Raw genomic sequence first — 6,517 nt, forward strand, 5'->3', positions numbered from 1 at the left:
GCCGTAGTGCCTTCTTTTGTACACAACTGTAACTGTTTTTCTATGGATGCTTTTTAATTTCTCTTGATTTGCTTCTGCATAGTTCTATACTTTGAATATTTTGTATGCCTTTCATATTTTGCCACATTTGTACAATCCTCTCGGGGTTACATATCTCGGGTATAATAACTACAAGCTTTACTTTGGCAAGATACTGACCTGCAAACTTTTCATAAATTTCAACAAGTGTAAGACATATACTATTTAATGTCAATTTTATGAACGTTTCTCAATGTTTTAATCAAGTGTTTAGACAATGATCTTAGTCTAACCTACTTGTAAATTGCTACCAATTTCAACAAGTGTTATCATATACTGTAAACTTTTCTCAAGTTATAACAAGTGTTTAAGCAATGATCTACTTGTAAATTGCTACAAATTTCAACAAGTGTTTAAACAATATACTTTGCTTTTACTTCAACCTGCAAATTGCTGCAAATTTCAACAGATGATCACATGTCGGTTTAACATTATCTTGTAAATTGCTACAAATTTCAACAAGTGTTAAGCATCTTCTTTGGTTGGACCAGCCTGTAGATTGCTATAAGTGTGCAAACTATAACCTCGGCTTCACTTCGACTTGTAAATTGCTACAAATTTCAACAAGTGAAGAGAAACAGTAATCTCGGCTTAACTTCAACTTGAAAATTGCTATGAATTTCAACAAGTGGAGATAAGGAATAATCTCGGCTTAACTTCAACTTGTAAATTGCTACAAATTTCAACAAGTGAATTAAGTAATAATCTCGGCTTAACTTCTACTTGTAAATTGCTACAAATTTCAACAAGTGAAGATAAGGAATCAGCTTAACTCCAACTTGTAAATTGCTACAAATTTCAACAAGTGAATTAAGGAATAATCTCAGCTTAACTTCGACTTGTAAATTGCTACCAATTTCAACAAGTGAAGATAAGGAATCAGCTTAACTCCAACTTGTAAATTGTTACAAATTTCAACAGGTGAATTAAGAAATAATCTCGGCTTAACTTCGACTTGTAAATTGCTACAAATTTCAACAAGTGATGATAAAGAATCAGCTTAACTCCAACTTGTAAATTGCTACAAATTTCAACAAGTGAAGATAAGGAATAATCTCGGCTTAACTTCGACTTGTAAATTATTACAAATTTCAACAAGTGAAGATAAGGAATCAGCTTAACTCCAACTTGTAAATTGCTACAAATTTCAACAAGTGAATTAAGTGTCTTTGTCTTCTCTCTGCCCTCAATATGAATCCTGAGTTCTACTTGGGTTCTCATTATTCATGTCTCCAAAAACACCAACATGTAACTTTATCAATCATATGTGTTTTAAAGAAAAGGGAAAAGATTTTATTGATGACATCGACCAAAAATACTGCACATCTAATGATAGAAGAATTTCAAATTACAAGTGTTCCAAGGTCTTGGCAGTGCTTTGCCCTCGTTATCTTCAAGCCGATAAGCTCCATTGCCTAATACCGAAGTAATTCTGTAGGGTCCTTCCCAGTTTAGGCCAAGCTTGCCCTCTCTGGGATCTTTCTTGTTGCCGACGACTTTTCTCAGGACTAGGTCGCCGACTTGAAAATCTCTTGGATTGACCTTCTTGTTGTAAGCTCTAGCAAGCTGTTACTGGTATACTGCGAGCTGAATTGCAGCTTTCTCTCTTCGTTCTTCCAAAAGATCCAGATCTCGGGCTAAGAGTATGTCATTGGTGCCATTCTCTACTCCGTCAGTTCTGATCCCTGGGATGCCGATCTCCAGAGGGATGACTGCTTCTGTGCCATAAGCCATGGAAAAGGGGGTTTCCCCTGTTGATCTTCTCGGCGTAATCCGATATACCCAAAGCACGTTGGGCAATTCGTCTACCCACTTCCCTTTTGCTGCCTGCAGCCTCTTCTTTATTCCATCCAAAATTACTTTGTTGGATGCTTCTGCTTGCCCATTACTTTGGGGAAAACTTGGTGTTGAAAAGTAATACTTGATCTTGAATTTCGCACAAAAGTTCTTGATGTGTTTGCTGTCAAACTGTGTTCTGTTGTCAGCAACTATTGCTCTTGGAATGCCAAATCTGGTGATGATGTTTCTCCATATAAAGTTCTTGACATCCACATCTCGGATTTTGGCAAGAGGTTCTGCCTCTATCCACTTCATAAAGTAATCTGTTGCTACCAGCAAGTATTTTCTCTGCCCAGTTACCTGGGGAAGTTGCCCAACAAGATCCATGCCTCATTGAGCAAACGGCCAAGGGCTGGACACTGGGTTCAGGTCAACAGCTGGCTGATGTATCAAAGGTGCAAACCTTTGGCATTGTTCACACTTCTTCACGTAGGCTTCAGCATCCTTTTGCATGTAGGGCCACCAATACCCCTGGGTAATGGCCCTGTGGGTTAATGATCTGCCCCCAGCGTGGCTTCCACAAATCCCTTCATGAATCTCGTATAGAAAATCTTCAACCTGCAAGGGGTGTACGCACCTTAAAAGGGGTCCAGTGAAAGACCTTCTGTAGAGATGGCCCTCTGCTGTCAGACTGAATCTGGCCGACTTCAATCTGATTTTATGTGCTTCCTTATGGTCTTCTAGCAGCTTTCCCTCTTTTAGGAATGCAACGATTGCATCCATCCAGCTTGGTCCAAGTCCATGCACATTGCTTCTTGCTCTGTGCTCTGTGGTTCTATGCTCGGGCCCGACATATAGTCGATCATAATTGTCCTTGTTTTTCCAGTCTGTATTGAACTTGCCAGGTTAGCCAACGCGTCGGCGTAGGTGTTGTCATCTCGGCTAACTTGGAGTAGTCGGCAGTTCTGAAATAGGGCTGCCAATCTAATGACCTCTTTTGCATATGCCGACATCCTTTCGTCCCTGGCTGCAAATTCTCCTGTTGACTGGTTAACAATAAGTTATGAATCACAAAAAACTATTAGCTCATCTGCTTCTGCTGCTGCTGCCAATTTTAGCCCTGCAATTAATGCTTCGTATTCCGCTTCATTGTTTGAGGCCTTGAACCCTAAACGGATGGATTGTTCTATTATTTCTCCATCTGGAGATATCAGCAGTACTCCTGCCCCTGCTCCTTGTCGGTTCGAACTTCCATCGACAAGCAGTCTGAATGAGTCGCCGATGTAGATGCTGCAGGGTCTGAGTTTTTCCTTCCCTTGCTCTTTTGCCTTTGGCTGGGATTCTCCTTGCTTGTTGGGATAATGCTCATCCTGGCTCAATGGAGCCCGATGTTCGATGGTTTCAGGCTTGAATTCTGCCACGAAATCGGCCAAAATTTGGCCTTTAATTGGTGTTCTCGGCCTGAACTCCAGGTCATACTGACCCAGGGCTACTGCCCATCTTGCTATCCTTCCTGTTAAGTCTCCTTGTTGCAACAAGGACTTCAGTGGATGTTCTGTTAGGACCACAATCTTGTGCACCTGAAAGTAATTGTTCAACTTCTTTGAAGCCGTTACTAAGGCTAGCATTAATTTCTCTAGTGGTAGATACCTTGTTTCTACGCTGGCCAAGGTTTTGCTTACATAGTAAACAGCCTTTTGCTCCCCTTTTTTCTTCTAGGATTAGTACTGCACTGACTGCGTGTTCTGAAACTGCCAAGTACAAAAATAGTTCTTCCTATAGTTCTGGATTGGAAAGAACCGGAGTTGTGGTCAAGTACTTCTTCAGGTCGGTCAAAGCGGCTTCGCATTCTTCTGTCCATAGAAAGTCTGTGGCTTTTTTCACCAAGTTGAAGAAGGGTCTGCACTTATCTGAGCTTCTGCTGATGAATCTGTTTAGGGCTGCAGCCCTTCTAGTAAGCATCAGAACCTGTTTTGCCGACGTCGGGCTCTTCAGCTCTAGGATGGCCTTGATTTGGTCTGGGCTGGCCTCAATGCCCTTTCTTGTTACCAGATACCCTAAAAACTTACTTGATCCAACTCCAAACGCGCACTTTGATGCGTTGAGTCGGAGCCAGTATGTTTTTAGTATATCAAAGACCTCTTTTAGGTTGGCAAGATGACCCTTAGATTCCTTGGTCTTCACGACCATGTCATTGATGTAGACTTCTACCGTTTTGCCAATCAGGTGCTTGAACATCTTTGTTACTAACCTTTGGTAAGTTGCTCATGCGTTTTTCAACCCAAAAGGCATTACCTTGTAACAGTACAGGCTTTTAGGGGTGATGAACGCGGTCTTCTCCTCGTCTGGAGGGTACATGGCAATCTGGTGGTACCTCCTGTATGCATCCAGAAAACTCATCCTTTCATGCCCTGAAGTAGCATCTACGAGCTGGTCAATCTTGGGCAGAGGAAAGCTGTCTTTGGGGCAGGCTTTGTTGAAGCTGGTAAAGTCTACACAAACCTTCCATTTGCCCTTCTTTTTCTTCACCACTACTGTGTTGGACAGCCATGTTGGGTAGTGAACTTCTCGGATGGCCCTGGCCTCCAAAAGTCTATCTACTTCTTCTTCTACTGTTTCAACGTGCATCAACGTCGGTCTTCTGGCTCATTGAATCACAGGCTTTGCCGACCTGTCGACATTCAGTCTGTGGCAAGTGACCTCGGGGTCAATGCCAGGCATTTCGTAAGGTGTCCAGGCGAACACCTCTATGTTTGTTCTCAAAAAATCTTCCAGTTCTCTTTCCTCTTCTTCGGCTAAGCCTGAGCCGAGAAGAAAGAAGCCCTCTTCGTCGCCCTCCTAGACGAGGATTTTCTTTAGTGTCTCTTCGCTCTTCTCGGCTGGTTCTTTGCCTACGTCTTCTAGTACTTCCATGTCCTCATTTTCAATTTCTGCCTCTTTTGGCTCTCGAACGCTGCAAGTAGACTTCATTGCTGCTATGGAGCAACTTTTTGCCTGCAGTTGATCTCCTTTAACTTCTTCAATCCCATGCTCTGTTGGGAACCGTAGTAGTTGATGCAATGTTGAGGGAACTGCCCCCATTGCATGCAACCATGGCCTTCCCAAGATGATGTTATATGGTGAAGGTGTGTCAATCACCATGAATTTTGTCCTGATCTTCTTAGTGCCAGCTTGTACTTTCAAGCTTGTGGCATCCAGTGGCCACGTCAGTGTTCCATTGAAGCCGACCATCGGGCCATTAAATTGCTCCATATCATCTGGGTGAAGGCCTAGCTCCCTGTGACATCTAACGTACATGATGTCACAAGAGCTGCCTTGATCTATTAGGATGCGTTTCACTTGGCACTCCCCAACCTGGAGGGATACTACCAAGGCATCATTATGCGGATGCTGGACCATCTCTAGGTCGGCTTCGGTGAAGGTTATTATCGGTCCTCGGCACTCTTCAGGCCAAGGTCTTTTATGTCCGACCTAGTTCACGTGCTGCAGGTGTTTTACTCTTTGAGTTTCTCTCCGAATGTCGTTTTCGCTTACTTTTGAGTGGATTACATTAACCACCCGTGGTCCTCCTGCCTGTGGTTACTATGTTGGGGGTGGCGGTGCTGCTGTGCTTGAGGCAATCTTGCCTGTTCTTCCCTTGTCCTGGCTTCATCGACCAGGTCCCTCAGGTGGCCTTGTCTTACCAGGTCTTCTAAGTGTGCTTTTAAGGCTCTGTAACCCTGAGTTGGATGTCCTTCTTCATTGTGGTAAGCACAGCGCCTACCAACGTTTCTTCCTATAAATTCCCCTGGTGCTCTTGCTGGTGCCTTGAAATAGGGTTGGTTTCGTATTTGATCCAGGATTTTATGGATAGGGATTCGGAACGCCGTCGTTACTGCCTGTTTTCCCTTTAATTCTGTTTCTTGTTTGGTCGGCCCGTTGTTACCTCTGCCGTGCTTCGGCGAGCCCTTTCCCTTCTCCTGCTTTATCTCTTTGTTCTCCGACGTATCTTTCTCGGCTTTGGCGTACTTCTCGATTCTCGCTATGAGTTCTTCCATACTTTTTGGCAATGTTTTTGCCAAAGACTTCCGTAGTGGGCAGTTATCTTTCAGGCCGTTCTTGAAAGACACGACAGCCACTTCTTGGTTGCATTCGGGTATTCGATTGAAAACCTCGTAATATCTCTTCGCGTAGGCCCTAAGGCCTTCTTCCTTGGTGATTCTTAAAGCCATCAGGGCGTTGACCCTCAAGGGCTGTAGTTTGTTCGTCAAAAACCTGGCCACAAACATCTCGGCCAGGCCTTCCCACGTCTTTACGCTTCCCTTCGGTAGTTTATGGAACCAATCGAATGCAATTTCCCCAAAGGATGAGAGGAATACTTTGCAGAGCAATGGCTCGTTCCCACTATATAATGCCATTGAATTCAGGTATAGTCCAACATGAAAGTTGGGATCAGACTTACCATCATAAATTTGGAACCTCGGCATACTGAATCCCTTCGGCGCTTCAAATTTGTCCAGTTCCACCGAGAATGGTGTTCTTGGCTTAACTGGGGAAGTTACCTCGGCTTCAACATTTTGTTGCTTTCTTTTGAGGTAATCCCTCAAGTCTTATTTACTCCTTCCTGGAGCTCGGCTATCTCTGGATTTCAATCTCTTCGGCACACTACTTTCAGCCTCGT

The sequence above is a fragment of the Camellia sinensis genome, chromosome 4 (genome assembly GCF_055761805.1).
Source record: "Camellia sinensis isolate YWXY chromosome 4, ASM5576180v1, whole genome shotgun sequence".
Taxonomy (NCBI): domain Eukaryota; kingdom Viridiplantae; phylum Streptophyta; class Magnoliopsida; order Ericales; family Theaceae; genus Camellia; species Camellia sinensis.